This window comes from Amphibalanus amphitrite, unplaced genomic scaffold, assembly GCF_019059575.1.
Source record: "Amphibalanus amphitrite isolate SeventyFive unplaced genomic scaffold, NRLGWU_Aamphi_draft 000203F_arrow, whole genome shotgun sequence".
In the NCBI taxonomy this organism is placed as follows: domain Eukaryota; kingdom Metazoa; phylum Arthropoda; class Thecostraca; order Balanomorpha; family Balanidae; genus Amphibalanus; species Amphibalanus amphitrite.
In genome coordinates this window covers 651,378-666,330 of record NW_024881698.1, presented here as the reverse complement: position 1 = coordinate 666,330, position 14,953 = coordinate 651,378, and the positions used below count along the sequence as shown (strand labels likewise).

The 14,953-nt window shown below is 47.8% G+C and overlaps 1 protein-coding gene across 1 annotated transcript in view; it reads right to left on the bottom strand.

Moving 5' to 3' along the window:
- Positions 1-4,554, bottom strand: part of LOC122384912 (E3 UFM1-protein ligase 1-like) — a 34,761-nt gene extending 30,207 nt beyond the window's left edge. The window contains exon 1 of the mRNA XM_043372728.1: positions 4,466-4,554. The gene's annotated coding sequence lies outside the window, so the exon portion shown is untranslated. The remainder of the gene's footprint in view (positions 1-4,465) is intronic.
- Between the last annotated feature and the right edge of the window lie 10,399 nt (positions 4,555-14,953).

Below are 14,953 nucleotides of genomic sequence, written 5' to 3'. Positions count from 1 at the left end.
AAGCTTTCACCGACCGTGCTGCACTTTCGCCAACAGAGACCCCGATAAAGTGGAGTTGCGAGAGCCGCCTGTGAAACGTAAACATCCGAAGCATAGCTGCTATTGAAATAATTGAACGGTACATAAAATATTCTATCAATTTTGTAGGAAATCTCTACTGTGTCGCGGCCATCGTCATACTATAGGCCCTTGGAACAAAACCAACCGAGAAGAGATAACGTTACTTCCCGTGCTGTAATTGAATCATGAATGTTGTTGCAATAAAAAACGTAACCGAAGTACAATAATAGGCTCTTAAAAATGGAAGCTGAGATACAAATAGAACCAGCAAAGAAATGACAAAAATCCGATGCAATTCACGCTACAGAACCAAAATATTAATCGACCATTATACCTTGAATGATATAAAACGAACTGTCACCAGGCGATGCTAGCTGCTGTAAATGCAAGTCAGAATGAAGTCACCTGAAATTATCGAATGGATCCTATGTCCGAAATTCCCTAAGAAACCAATTAAACCGACGTTAGCCGAGCTTAATTCTCCAGATATTATGGAAGCCATACAACCGCAAAATTAGCCGAAAAATGTTCCCAATATGCCGGTTACAATAGCATTTGAAGGCGGAGTAAAATCCAGCCGAATAACGTCAAACCTAATAGAAATAGCGTTATAATGAAAATACCCAATCAGGAGCCAACCACACAACTTCCTAACATCATTCCGAATCCGGAACACCTCCAGATCTCTAGGTCAAGCAGATCGAGATGCAGATCTCAGCACGCACACAACTTTCTCGCAACCTGTCGGCACAGGACCACGCCCAGGTCTCTTGATCGAGCAGATCAAGATGCAACCCCCGGCACCCACAACCTCCTAACCGCATGCTGACGCAGGAACACATCCAAGCTTCGTGATCGAGCCGATCAACATGCAAATTTGCACCATTACCGAAGAATACCTTCTGGTAATGAAGGCACCGAATAACTCATGGTTACAGGTGTTTGTAACCCTTGCCGTGCGAAGAGGTCAACGCCCTCCGCGCACCTTCCCAGTCCCGTTGTCTGTGTGTAATGATCGTGTCCATTCCGTATCCGTGACTTTCAATTTCAAACTTAACCTCAGGCTCGCGGTACTGTGAACACTAACCGACCCTCAGAATTTGTTTGTGCGTGTTTTGCACCTACCGTCCTCAATCACTTTCACTGATGGCCGAGCCCAGACTGAATGTGATTACAGTTCGGAGCCGGAAACAATGACCATAAACAAAATAATAAACAAGGTTATTAAACAAGCAAAAGCCAGTAGGGCCAAGGAGATGCCCCATCTCCAGGTCTCTTAATCGAACTGATTAAGATCACATCCCGGACCAGAGCCACCAGTGTGCATTTATAAGTGGTGTTTGGGATGGGGATAAGGATAAGGATGACTGGGAGAAGGATGAGGATGTAGGGTGGGTCAAGGGTGGGTGTGTGGAAGGATTCAGGCCCGCCTACTGGCTGTTGTGGTAGCTTCTGCTAATATTCCTCGTGTGTCTAGGGGTATTCTAATCTGTGTCATCTGCACAATCCTACTCATCGTTGTCTAGGGGTATCGTCTTAACACTCAACAATCCTTTAGCCGTTGTCTAGGGGTATTCTGATCGACCAAAAACCATGTGTCCCACAAACCCGTTCGTGTCCGAATCATCATATTGCCAGCGTTTCCACAATCATTTCCAACCTCGAGAAAGAACGTAGAAGGTATACATATTAAATATATATTGTAATTGAAAAGGCCGAAATAAATAAAAGCGAACAATTCAAACAAAAAGAGCCAGAAAACGAGCAATGTCACGGTAACCGTGCACTGCTAAAGTGAATATAGCCAAAGTGCCGAAACAAAAACCGAAACAATGACCAAGCCAAATCATAACACCGATTCGATATTGCCAAAGGGGTGGGACTGACTCATATAGTAGCCAAATAAGTCAAGCGCGGAAGAGCCGAAATGGAATGAGTCAAGTCCCAAAGACCGTGTCTCACAGTCACGACTCACAGTGACATGTAAACCAACCTGTCGCTCTTGTCACAGTTCCCAGTTCACAGTTCACAGTTCACAGTACCCAGTTCACAGTACCCAGTTCACAGTACCCAGTGCCAGTGTGTGTATATGTGCGTGTCTGTGCCTGAGACATATCTCCGACCACAGCCGAGTCTTGATCCGAAGTCAGGCTCAAACCCTCTCACTCCGCCGGCCAGCTAGCCAGGGGCGCGACTAGGGCAGTGCAAGAATTCAGTCAGAGACCTCCAACTGGGTTGAAGATAGGCCCCAGGTACTTACATTGTGAGAGAAGTGTCGAGACGTCAACCGCGAGCGGCGTCAGCACCACGAATGAGCGAGAGCTCCCAGGAGAATAGCTCACAAGTGAAAGGAAGTGAAGCCCCGAACTGCCGAACACACGCTTTTTATATGACTCGGTCACGGCCAACCTCGCCTCCTCCCCAGTCCTCCGTCGGGAGGAGGAGCTACACGGCACCGCCATCTTGTCGTCGACGAGCGGACCAGGGGCCGGGTAGCCTCAGGCCCTTAGCAGCCCAGCCCCGACGCAGTCCCCACCCCGGGCGCGCCTCGTGACGTCACGCGCCCCACCGCTCGGGCCGGGCGGCACACTCCTGCCTCGGGCACCGTCGTCCGGCCGCCGTGTTCTCTTGGCCTTGGTTCGCGCTGTCTTCTGTGGTCGACTGGTCCAGAGGTGCAGCTCCGTCGTGCCGTGTCTATGCCTCCGGTGTCGCCGGCAGGCCGACGCAACCTTGGCCGCGCTCTCCGAGTCCGGGCGGCCCCGCTGCTCGGAGTGGCGATGTGAGGTCGGCCGGTCACGAAGTTTTCCACACTTTATACATAGGGAATGGAGAACAGATTAGTTCGCCGATCAACTACCACCACCAGCCATGTTACGCTTTCGTAGATAACATGTCATTCATTTCAGTTATAGATATTTCTAAAACAGCTCGTAGAACTCGCTAAAAAGTCTATCTAATATCTAATCACTATCACACCGTTTTACCTATATATCTTTACCAACGCTGTAAAGATTGACGACCTTTTACCTTTTGCCTTCACATTTCCACCAGGTCTCGCTAGACCCGATCGGCAACACTGCACGATATCCCGTCACTGTTACGTCTTTATCGCAAGATATGCACGATATGTCACCCCTGTCGCGCCTCCAACGCGACTCGCGAAAGGTTTACCAGTTACCACCTGTCCGTTGATACTGTCCACTGCTCTTTGAACACCTGACTGGATGTCAGTTAACATGGACGAAACTGACAGAAGTTGAGAGATGATTGAATTAGACGATGTTACCGTTGAAAGGTGGCGCTTAATCATTGCCACACCCGACGCCTGAGCTGATGCACCCAGCATATGTAGATCCGGACTGGTCGTAATCGATGACGGACCACTATTGCACCGTCCATCTCCTTCCGGGGTGAAGAGCAAAACCTGAGCGCATCTCCGTCTGGTCGCCCATTGAATCGAGCGTCACGGCTCGACTCCAACGTTCATTGCCTGCATGTCATTGCAGAATGCAGGGCTCCGTGCGCCTGTGCTAGCACTGTGAATAGGAGTAAAGTCACCCTTCCCCGGTTCCCAGGTCTCCTAATTCCTCCCTATTTATTGCAAAGTCTCTCTGCGGTACTTTTAACTTTTAGAAGTATGTAGGAATTAAGTCTAAAATCGCTCCAAAGATAACGTTAAATCATTATTTGTTCCACAAGGTTACGAAAAACGCAAACGCATTAAAAGCATTCATGGCGTCGCCGCGCTGGCGCGCATACATAATAGCCTCATATTCAGGACACGGCGTCCTTCAGAGCAGAGCCTGCCGGGCGTCGGCTGTCCCGAGCCGCGCGCACCATAATGTATGCATGGGGAGGGAGGAGAGAGAGAGAGAGAGAGAGAGAGAGAGAGAGAGAGAGAGAGAGAGAGAGAGAGAGAGAGAGAGAGAGAGAGAGAGAGAGAGAGAGAGAGAGAGAGAGAGAGAGAGAGAGAGAGAGAAAGAGAGAAAGAGAGAAAGAGAGAGGGAGGTAGGGAAAGACAGACAGAGACAGAACAGGCTCACCACTGGCGTCTGCTTGTCATTAAAAGTCAGCTGTCAGGTAGCCTTGCACCGTCTATCCCAGGCACCGTCTATCCGAGGAATTCTGACCGAAAGTTTCGCAGTCCAACGCCGCCGGACACCAAATTTCTCACAACGATAGTGCAAACTGAACTTATGATAGTGCAAAATAACTGAAATTTAGGTACTGAAAAAATTATCCCCCTTAGAGAAATGGGCTTGTGCCTTGTTGACGTCTCAATGGAAACCCAACTTGACACATGTAATTTGTAAAAGCAGTGTGCTGCGTGTGCTGCTACCATCCGGTGAAACACCCACGACTTCTCCCTCTTGCTGCTCTTGCTTTCAAGTGTTACAGAACTTACCTATTTCCCTGTAGCGCTAGGATGCCACAAAACATTTATTTAATTTCTTTCCCCTGACACACTGCACTCGCCATATGGCGATCTGAGAAAATATGTTTGGTGCTGTTCTTTTGTAAGCTACTAGTACCTGATGAATGTACGCGACGTCAAATTACTATGACAACGCTCTCATCGACCAATGAGATCAAATGACTGGAACAAACTAACTATGATTTCTATTCTAATCTGAACAATAAACAAAAAGGAAACAGAAACAACGCACAAGTTTGAAGACATCAGGGTATATTGAGTGAAAGACATAGCGGTCTTCATTCGCGTCCGAGCCGTGATCGGGATAGGTTCTCGCCGTGGTTCTCGCCGTTGAAGGTCCAATCGGTTTGAGATCTTGGGATCTTTGGACAAGAATCTTGCTTTGGACTGTTGGAAGATTTGCACTTGTTTTTCTCGGGATTTTGCTTTCTTTGTGTTGGTTGTCTTTGGTTTCTGTGGTTACATACGGTAAGGGGGTGAGAAGGGCGTTGGCCTTCTTTCCCGATGTGTGGGACTAATGCCGTGAGACACAGGGTGCAACATGTCGGGGACTAGGGTTAAAGGAAATAGTTCACTTTCACGAAATTATTTTTTTTTGCAACGATTTATGATTTTTTATGTTCAAAATAATCGGCAAAGAAAATAAAACCTTTTTATAACAAAAGATTTTTTTTCTATATTTTGATATAGGAAGAACTTTTCAGTTTCTGTAAGGCACACGCGATCCAGTATGAAAAGAGCATGTGTCCCGAAAATTCTTCAGAAACAGAGAAATTATCGCAGCCACCGGCATTTGGGCGATCTGCTCGATCTGATAATGTTCCCCTGAATGTCCTAATTGATCAGTACGAGAATTTCTCTAGAGTTCTCGTAGATAATTTCTCTAGTTTCTGAAGAATTTTCGGGACCCATGCTCTTTTCATACTGGATGGAAATATATGCAAGGCACACATCCTCAACGCAAGACACCTTTTTCGGGAAGAGAAATAGAATATCTTTGCCTAGGGTGATCGTTGGGCTGTAAAAGCTCCTGATTTATGCTCGTCTCAGCCCAAGCTACGGAACTGCTATTCCAGTTCAAAACCCATGTTAAAAAGTGAACTATTTCCTTTAAGCGTCCGCGGGGGGAAGACATAACTGAGGAATTTCTGAGACGGCAAGGTAGTTTAGGGTCATATGTCAAACTTAGCCTGAAAAGTGGCAACCCTCTTCGTTCCAAGGGCTGGCCATGGGTTCAGTCTGCACTTCGAACAATTCTTCGTAGTGAGAAGGTTGAGAAAGCCAGCTTTCTAAGAGATGGTAGCCTGCTGGCTAAGACCAAACATGTTCAGCAGACTGAGAAACTGTTATCTGTAACGTCACTGATGGGTGAGGACTGTGAGGTGACGCGAGAGGCCAGACTCAACACCAGTCGAGGCACTATCCATGCCTATGACCTCCAGGCTCCAGGATCTGTCTGAGGATGATGTGGTTAAGTGGCTCGGTGTCTTCGGGGTTGTCGGGGCCAAGAGGTTCACAAGGCGTGTGGATGGCAGGACTGAACAGACTCCCACCCTCCTACTAACGTTCAACATGCCAACCTGTCCGGACAAATTACAGCTTGACTATGCTACCTACCATGTGAAGGTCCACATCCCAAACCCACTGATGTGTTACCAGTGTGGCCAGTTCGGCCATCCAGCAGCGAGATGCAGAAACCCTCAACGGTGTCTCCAGTGTGGGGAACGCCACCATGAGGGGGACTGTGAGGTCCGATGTCTGAGTTGTGGCAGCGGGGAGCACACCTGTCGCTCTCGTGACTGCCCTTTCTGGCAGAGGGAAAAGGAGATTTGTAGGATGAAGGTAACCCAGGAGATTTCCTATGCAGAGGCCAGACGTCAATACGAGGTCTCCAGTCGACCCCCAGTCCTCCGTTCATATGCAGAGGTGAGCCGTGCCCCACTTCCCAGTGACGGGCCCACAGACGGTGACCTCAAGGAAAGGGTATACAAACTCGAGAAGAAAATTGATGAGCTGACCACACTTCTCACAGGAATCGCCAGCCGGATGGCTCCCCGGCGGGAGCCCGAACCGGTGCCTCCTGTCCTGGGGGACAGATCAGCTGCCCCAGAGCCAGACGACACAGACAATGATGGAGAGGACATGGAGGCTCTGCCTGCCCCGGACAAAGACAGTGACCCATTGACATGTGACGCTGGAGGTGCTGGGTCTAAGCCCGGTGTCTCTAACCAGGGAGGGAAGATTGTGCCGCCCAAGAACAGGAATGCAGTGGTAAAATCTGGGGCTTTGCCCCCTGGTTCCATCTTTTCAGACGATGACCCCGAGTGTGCCTCCCAGCCCATCAACAGGAAGAGCAGGTCTCGAGGACCTTCCAAAGGTCGTAAAGTAAACCAAACACCTCAATCGACCCCACCTACTGGCCCAGCTCTTAAGAAGTGCTGGGAAAAGCCAGCCTAGTAACCTCACCTTTAGTAGAGCTCAACATTCTAACTGCTACGGCAGTTTGTAGCACTTTGAAGTCGCTCAAAATTATATCTGTGTCTAGTATCATTTGTTGCATGCTTCATCATGCTCTGTTAGTTTTTGTACTCTACAAGGTTCTGTTTAGTATAGATAAATCATTCATTGTTCATCATTCTGTTCATCAATGCTCCCCAACTGTATTCAATGCATACCCCCAAGCACCGATTTCAATTTTCCATCGGTGGCCGGTTTGTTTTTCTACCGAGGACACGTGGCGGTGACCTTCGCCGCCCCGGTCACGTGTTTAGCCTCCGGCGGTGTGCGGTGACCCGCCGGACGGGTCGCTGCGCGGGGATTGGTTACCGGAGCTGGACCGGGCGGGCCGCCTGGGGCGCTTTGTCTAGACGTCTGGTAAACAAGTGCGTCCGTACTGGACCGTGTAGGATGGACCAGCTGTCCGTTTTCACTCTTATGGAGTGGAAACCGTATGTTACGCGTATTTTCCCTTTTCTTCCGGATTTCATGGTGTGTCCCGAGCTGAATATTATTTTGCACCGGGCTGGCCGAACCTCCGTTTTAGGTTGGGAACGGTTTCAGTGGAGCTTAATTGTTGTTCAAAATGTTTAAGATCATGCAATGGAATTGCCGTGGTTTGATTTCAAAATGGGCCGAGATTAACCCTCGCCGGACCTATTGGTTTTCTACATACGCGCCGGCCGAGGGGGGGGGGGGCGGGTACGACCCCCCCCCCTCGCCGTTTCGCCCCTGGTGGAGCTAGCGCGTCGCGGAAAAAACGAGCGTGTGCACCGTTACGAGACGCAGAGATTGGTACCCGATTTTAAGGTCCTAGGTCAACCGGTGACCTCTGAGGTCAGGTCAAGTGCCCCAAGGTACGGTTCAGTTTTTGGTGAATAACTTCGCAAAAAAACGGCCACAGAGCGCCGATTTTGGCAGCATCGTGTTCGTCTCGCTCAGGCGCGTCGAATGATATACTTTTTGTCCGGGTCAGGTCAATTTGGGGTGTTGACCTCAGGTCAAGGTCAGGTCAGCACCCCCAGGTCACGAAGCTGGTCGAAAGGGGTCATGTCGCATATCATTCGATTCGGCAGGTCTTCCTGAGTCCTTTGGTGGCTTTCCCGACTCGCTAGCTCAATTTGATCAAGAGTTATTGACGAAAAACTAATATGACCTTGATGACGTCATAAATGACGTCACGCAAGGTCAACATTGCAAAAGTGACGCATCTAACCTTGCAAGGAGTGCATCAAATCACGATTCTGTGTGCTTGAGATAGTTGGAGATCGTTCCCGGCGCCAGAATAGCAGTTTGAATTTTTCCCCATTGACTTATAATGGTGAGGTCACGAAAATGACCTGACCTCATATGACCTTTAGGAAAAATCCGAGATATACAAGTTGTGGGACTCATAATGGATACTAGATCCTGCAAGTTTCATTTCCCTGTGACATCTCCTCTGGCAGTGAGGGCGTTGCGAAGTTGCGACATCTGAAGACCGTGCAGAGGTTCACTTATGACGTCATAGGTCAGTGACCTGACCTGACCCAAAAATGCGGTTGGTGTCAAAAGATCCGGCTTGGATCAAAGGTCAGGTATGCCAAGTTTCAGCTCTCTATCGCCAGCGTGTTTGGAGCTATCGCGAAAAAACCCTATGGGGGGGGGGCGGCACCCGCCCCCCCCTCGGCCGGCGAGGGTTAAGCCACTGCTTGCGTGCGGTGATAATGACCTCATATGTTTGCAGGAAACGCATTTTCTTCCTGCAGATCGTTATGACTTTAGTTTACAAAATTATACTCTGTATAATTGTTACTCCGTTGCTGATCGCAGGCAAGGAGGTGCTTGCGTATATGTGTCTAACAACAGCCTTCATTTCCGGATAGAACTGAATACTGAACTGCAGGCTGTCGCTTGCTCGATTCGTGCTGGTGCCAGCCGTTTATGTGTTTGCTCCCTGTATTTACCCCCGACTGATCGATTGACTTTCCAGGACCTAAACGCCCTCATATCACAATTGCCCAAACCTTTTTTGATTTGCGCAGACGCAAACAGCCGACATTTCCTTTGGGGAGCAGATCGTTGCGACTCCCGAGGTAACATATGGGAGAAGGTGATACAGGATAACGCCCTCAATGTTGTGAATAATGGTTGCCCTACACGGCTAGACGAATACACTGGTCTGTGGTCCCACATCGATATTACCACCAGTTCTAGTTCGCTCGGTCCTGACTTGGATTGGCGAACTGATGATGATCTTTATTCGAGTGATCACTGTCCAATTTACATTACTTACCAATGCGCTCGAGCGAGGGAGTCAAACGAGCAAACTCACATAAGGTGGAACCTGCCCAAAGCCAATTGGACAGAATTTAGTGAGAAGTGTGATATTGTTTTTGACGATGCGGAGGGACCGCGGAACTGTGAGCTTATGACACAAAATATTATGAATGCAGCCCATGAAACAATACCCAAGAAATCGGGGAAAGGGAAATATAACTGTCCCTGGTGGACTGACGAATGTAAGGAGGCGATGCAGGAACGAGAACGGGCACTTAACCGTTTTCGACGTTCACGGCAATTCATGTTACTGCTCGAGTATAAACGGGCCAAGGCCAAGGCTAGACAGGTAATTAGGAAGGCTAAGAAGGACTCTTGGCAAAAACTACTGGGGCAATTTAACCATACAACTCCCGTCAATTATCTATGGGAGGTTATTCGACGTTTCACCATGAAAGAACGGTTTCAGAGGCCATTGCCTGTTCTGACAGTGAATGGCCACGTTGTCGACGATCCACTCGAAGTTGGTACTATGATGGGAAGGTTCTTCTCGGGCATTTGCTCGTCTGATAATTACCGACCAGTATTTAGAGACCACGTTTCCGAGATGACTAACCAACTGCCTGATTTCTTCTCAAACAATGATGAAGCGTACAATGCCGAATTTTCTCTCAATGAGTTACGCACGGCAATCACTAGCAGTGGTAACACGTCTGTGGGCCCGGACTTTCTGCATTACGCTTTTTTTAAACACATGTCTGAACACCAGGTTGCAGAGATACTGAAACTTATGAACCATTTATGGTGCAATGGCACCTATCCGATGGCATGGCGCCACTCCATTCTGGTACCTATACCGAAACCTGGGAAACCGAGGGACAAGGTGGAATCGTATCGTCCAATTCAGCTAACATCGTGTCTTAGCAAACTTATGGAGAGGATGATTGCAAACAGGTTGACGTGGTGCATCGAGGATCGTGACCTTCTATCGCGGTACCAGTCTGCATTTAGGAAGGGACGGTGCACAACCGACCACCTGATACGGCTGGACTCTGACGTTAGAAGAGGATTCCTTTCCAATAAATACACTCTGGCTGTTTTTCTCGATTTAAAGAACGCGTACAATCTGACATCCACCGTAGCACTCCTAACTAAACTGAATGGACTAGGTTTTAAGGGACGGATGATGAATTTTATCCGGGAATACCTTCGTGGCCGAACATTCCAAGTTAGCTGTGGTGGCTTATCAGATGTTTTTGAACAAGAGAATGGTCTTGTCCAAGGTGGCGTTCTTTCCCCAATTTTGTTCAACCTCATGATTGACGATATCTTTGCCGACCTCCCCGATGAAGTGAAATACGCCATATATGCTGACGATTGTTCCTTGTGGGTCCAAGGCCGACAGATACAGCCACTAATCACCTCCATACAGGATTCACTGGATCGCATCAGCAGGTGGGCTGACCGCTGGGGTTTCATTTTTTCCCCACCCAAATGCAGTGCAATAATATTCCGTCGTTATATGAGGGCACAAGAACTACGTGACATTCCTGCCATACGACTCTATGATCAGACTATTCCTTACCAGGAGGAAGTGAAGTTCCTGGGGGTTCTTTTGGATTCGCGATTGAATTTACATAAACACGTACAATATGTGAAAGCCAAGGCACTCCGACGTATGTCTATTCTTAAATGTCTCTCCGGTCGTAGCTGTGGCGCAGACCGTTCCACTCTCATTCGTCTGTATAAGGCCATGGTGCGACCTATTCTCGAGTATGCTTGTCATATACTTGACGGTCCAGGCAATTCCATGGTCGAAACACTTGAGAGCGTGCAAAATACGTGTTTACGAATAGCCACAGGCGCCTTCAGGACATCCCCTGTGACTCCTATGTTGATAGAAGCGGATGTATATCCACTTCGTCTGAGACGTATGGATTTGACCCTTCGTTACTGTATGAAAGTGAGAGGAATCCATGACCATCCGTGTCACCCCCTACTGACTGGCACAGTTCGGCTACATAACGTTGACAGACAGTATATGAAGCGGATGTCTGGATTTCCTTTATACGAACGTATACAAAACATGAGTGATGAGCTTGGATTTGTAATCCCTGCAGGTATAGTTGCAAAACGCTCACGAGTTGAACCGTGGCGACGGTCATTCTGTGAAGTCCATCAACTTATACATGGAACAGGAAAGAAAGCTGACATAATTCACGTGCAAAGTGCCTTTCATGACTTTAGAACTGCGTATGCGGGTGCTTCATTTATTTATACGGACGGTTCCAAGACGTCAGACGGAGTTGGCTGCGCATATATTCACAATCATGTACGTCGACGGTATAGACTTCCAGAACAGTGTTCCATTTTCACTGCAGAGGCCTTTGCAATACTGCAGGCTCTCGCTTACATTAGAACAAATGACATCCGGCGTTCTGTTATATGTACCGATTCCTTATCTGTGGTGATGGCCATCACCTATGCGTCGTCTGATGTTCCTACAGTGATCGATATAATCGACTACATCGACCGATTAACAACATCTGGACACCATGTCTGTGTACTTTGGATCCCTGGTCACAGCAACATCGCAGGGAACGAGATAGCTGACGCTGAGGCCAAGGGGGCCATATCGTCTCCTTACACAGATGAAGTTGAGATGCATTATAAGGACTTTCTCCCTACTCTACGACGTCTATTACGTAGTCGCTTCGATGATATCTGGGCGATTTACCGTCACACCACTACACTGAAATCGATTAAGGAAGTATCTGGCAGATGGGAAACCAGTCTTCGCTCCAACAGACGTGAGGAGGTGATACTTTGCCGCCTCCGACTTGGACATACGCGACTGACCCACTCGTACCTGTTAGAGCATAACGAAAGGCCAGAATGTGAACTGTGTGACTGCCCTATGACTGTCGAACACATCCTAGTTGAATGTCCGGAGTTTGCAGTGGAGCGATTGTCACTGATAGACATTTGCGACCGACATAGGATGACATTCGATCTTAAGTCGCTCCTCCGTAATGACCAGAGCGACATTATCGATGAATTGTTTACCTTTCTACATGACTGTGACCTGATGCGCCGTTTGTAATGCTGTGTTCCCATGTATTACCTATTATGTTTTATGCGATTTTTGGGGACCATGTTCCCGACCTTCAGCGTATTCGCCTGATATTTCCTTTGGTTGTATTATGTTCCATAAGTTTGTTACCGCCAAATGCAGTTTACGCGATGTCCGTCGATTGACATGTAAATGACCGTAACATGTATTGTGTCCTGTCCTTGTTTGCTCGTGTGTGTTACAATGTTTCTGTCCGGTCCACTGTATGAAGGGATGAGAGTATGAGACTGAGAAAGAGGGATGTGTGTGTATGTGTGAGTTAGGGAATGAATGAAAGCGACAGTAGCTGAGCTGCATGCAACGTAGTGTCTCCCTTCTTTTTCCTTTACCTGTTTAGTTCAGCCACACCACACTTAGGCGCAAGACATGAACTATGGTCGACTATACCGACCTACACACTATACTGTCAACTACTTGATGTCAGAGTTGGCCGGGGTTACGAGCTCTGCGTAGCTCAGGGTGCCTACAGAATGTGGACCGATCATGTGACTATTACACATTCAATTGGGATACTATGGTGGCCTACATGGCCCTGCTACTATGATGTTTGTGTCATGTCCCCATTCGCCTTTATCTTATTTTTCTTAACCCAGTTCTTTTTGTTTGCAGCTAGAAAACTAACACTAACACCCTCTCAGCTACCTCAAGATCAACCTCACCTGTCCTTCCAGTCCTAGCAATCCTGTTCCCTATACTAGCCCCCACTGCTCTACATCAAGTCACAAGACGTGAAGGAACGACTTTGCGAGGAACGACAATTCAACTGGACGTTCTGGGCCCAACGAGGCTATACGTCCTACACCACAAGTAACCACAAGTAAGTAAGCAAATTGTCTTAACTCATGCATAGTAAATTAAAAACTTCTGTAAACCTGTAAACAGCGTTACAACATGGTTACTGGTTACACCCAAGTTACACCCAACCCCAAGATAACACCCAGTTTTTTTCAGTGCATTTCAAATGCATTTACTCCTGTATTAGTATCACTGGGCCATGGTGTGTGCTACAAGACAATATTTACATAACACGATAATATACCACGTCTCAAACAGAATACATAGGATAGGCACAAAGTTCTCATGAGCACATAGGCGTCGCCAGACTCCAGAGATTTTCGGTTGGGGGGGGGGGGGGCAAAACCAACTTTTGTGTTAAATCATGCCTTTTCCCAGTTGGTACTCACTTGTTTTACACATCATGCGACGCGCGATGGTGCGAGTAATACGATGGTGACACAGTTTTCCTTCTAGCTATGACATAGGGTAAGGTGCCTAATTAGCGACCCTTTCCGATTTGCGACCTACCTCCCTACAGAAAAACTGGCAGGAGAAAACGGGGTAAAAACATCGTCAACAGGTCAGCCATACTTTGGTTATGAAAATGAATTATTTTCCGGTCGTCGATGTTTCTGGTGGGACGTTTCAGGCGAGTTTAAATAAAAATGTTAAGTTTCTTATCCAAAACGTGTGTGTTTGGGCCTTCTTTGATAAAAAGCGATGCACATTAGGATGATGCACCTTTTTTAATTTGAATCGACGCTACTTTTTCAATTGATTGCCGTTTTCCCATAGTGAATCGCTCAACTGTGCACAGCATGGCGGTTAAAAATGTGTCGCAACTCATATTTCCTATTTGCGCCTGACATGGTCGCAAATAGCTCAAGAAGGGAAAGAAAGGGGAAAAGAGAGAAATGAAAATGAGGTGTTGCTGAAGCTTGCAATGTGTGGCAGGGGATGCCAAATGTCGTCACTGACTGCAGGGGTGCCGAATTCAGCGCGGACCTCGAATATCATACGAGATAGCCCGCAAAATTTGGGTTTCCGCCTTCTTTTCGCCTACGGTGCATCACGTGATCAGTTTTTATTTACGTAAATGTGTTGGATAAACGTTCCTGTTAGAGTGATTGAGTGCTTTGCGTATAGGTTACCTTTTTGAGATCATATTTCATCTTTTCAGGCGTCGCATTTTTTTTGCCATTTTTAATATGGGGAAACCCATAGACTTATTAGCGACCCTCCCCGGTCGCTAATCGGGAAGAGTTCCCTATTAGCGTTTTTTTTTTTTGCAATCAGGGGCGTCGCCGACGGGGGGTCGGGGAGGGGGGGTCGCGACCCCCCCCCACTCGTGAGAACCGGGGGGGGGGGGTCGACCCCCGCTTTTGCCGACGCTGAGTATGCTTTTTTTAGCTATCATGTCAGTGAAGTTGGCGTCAGCAACATCAACAAAGACCTACAAAGTCGGATTCAAAATCGCTTCGAGCTCCCTAGTCCCTATTGCCTATATGTAGGTCAATAAGCTGTGGGCGTGGAATGATCAGCATGACAATATTTTAAAGTAGCCACTATTCTAGTCTCTTTTGATCCCTCAAAGGAGTGAGCGCGCCAAAACTGACCCAAGCGTTCGTCTGATTGTCAAAATAATGGCTGCAGTCGATTCGTCGGATGACGTATCAGTAGCTACGAGGTACAGGTCTCGCGGGTTTTAGCGGTAGGTTCTGCACCTAAAAAAGAAGCTCTACCTCGATCAGGGCCGAGCCGAAAGCATACCTTAGCGTTACGTTGGTAAACGT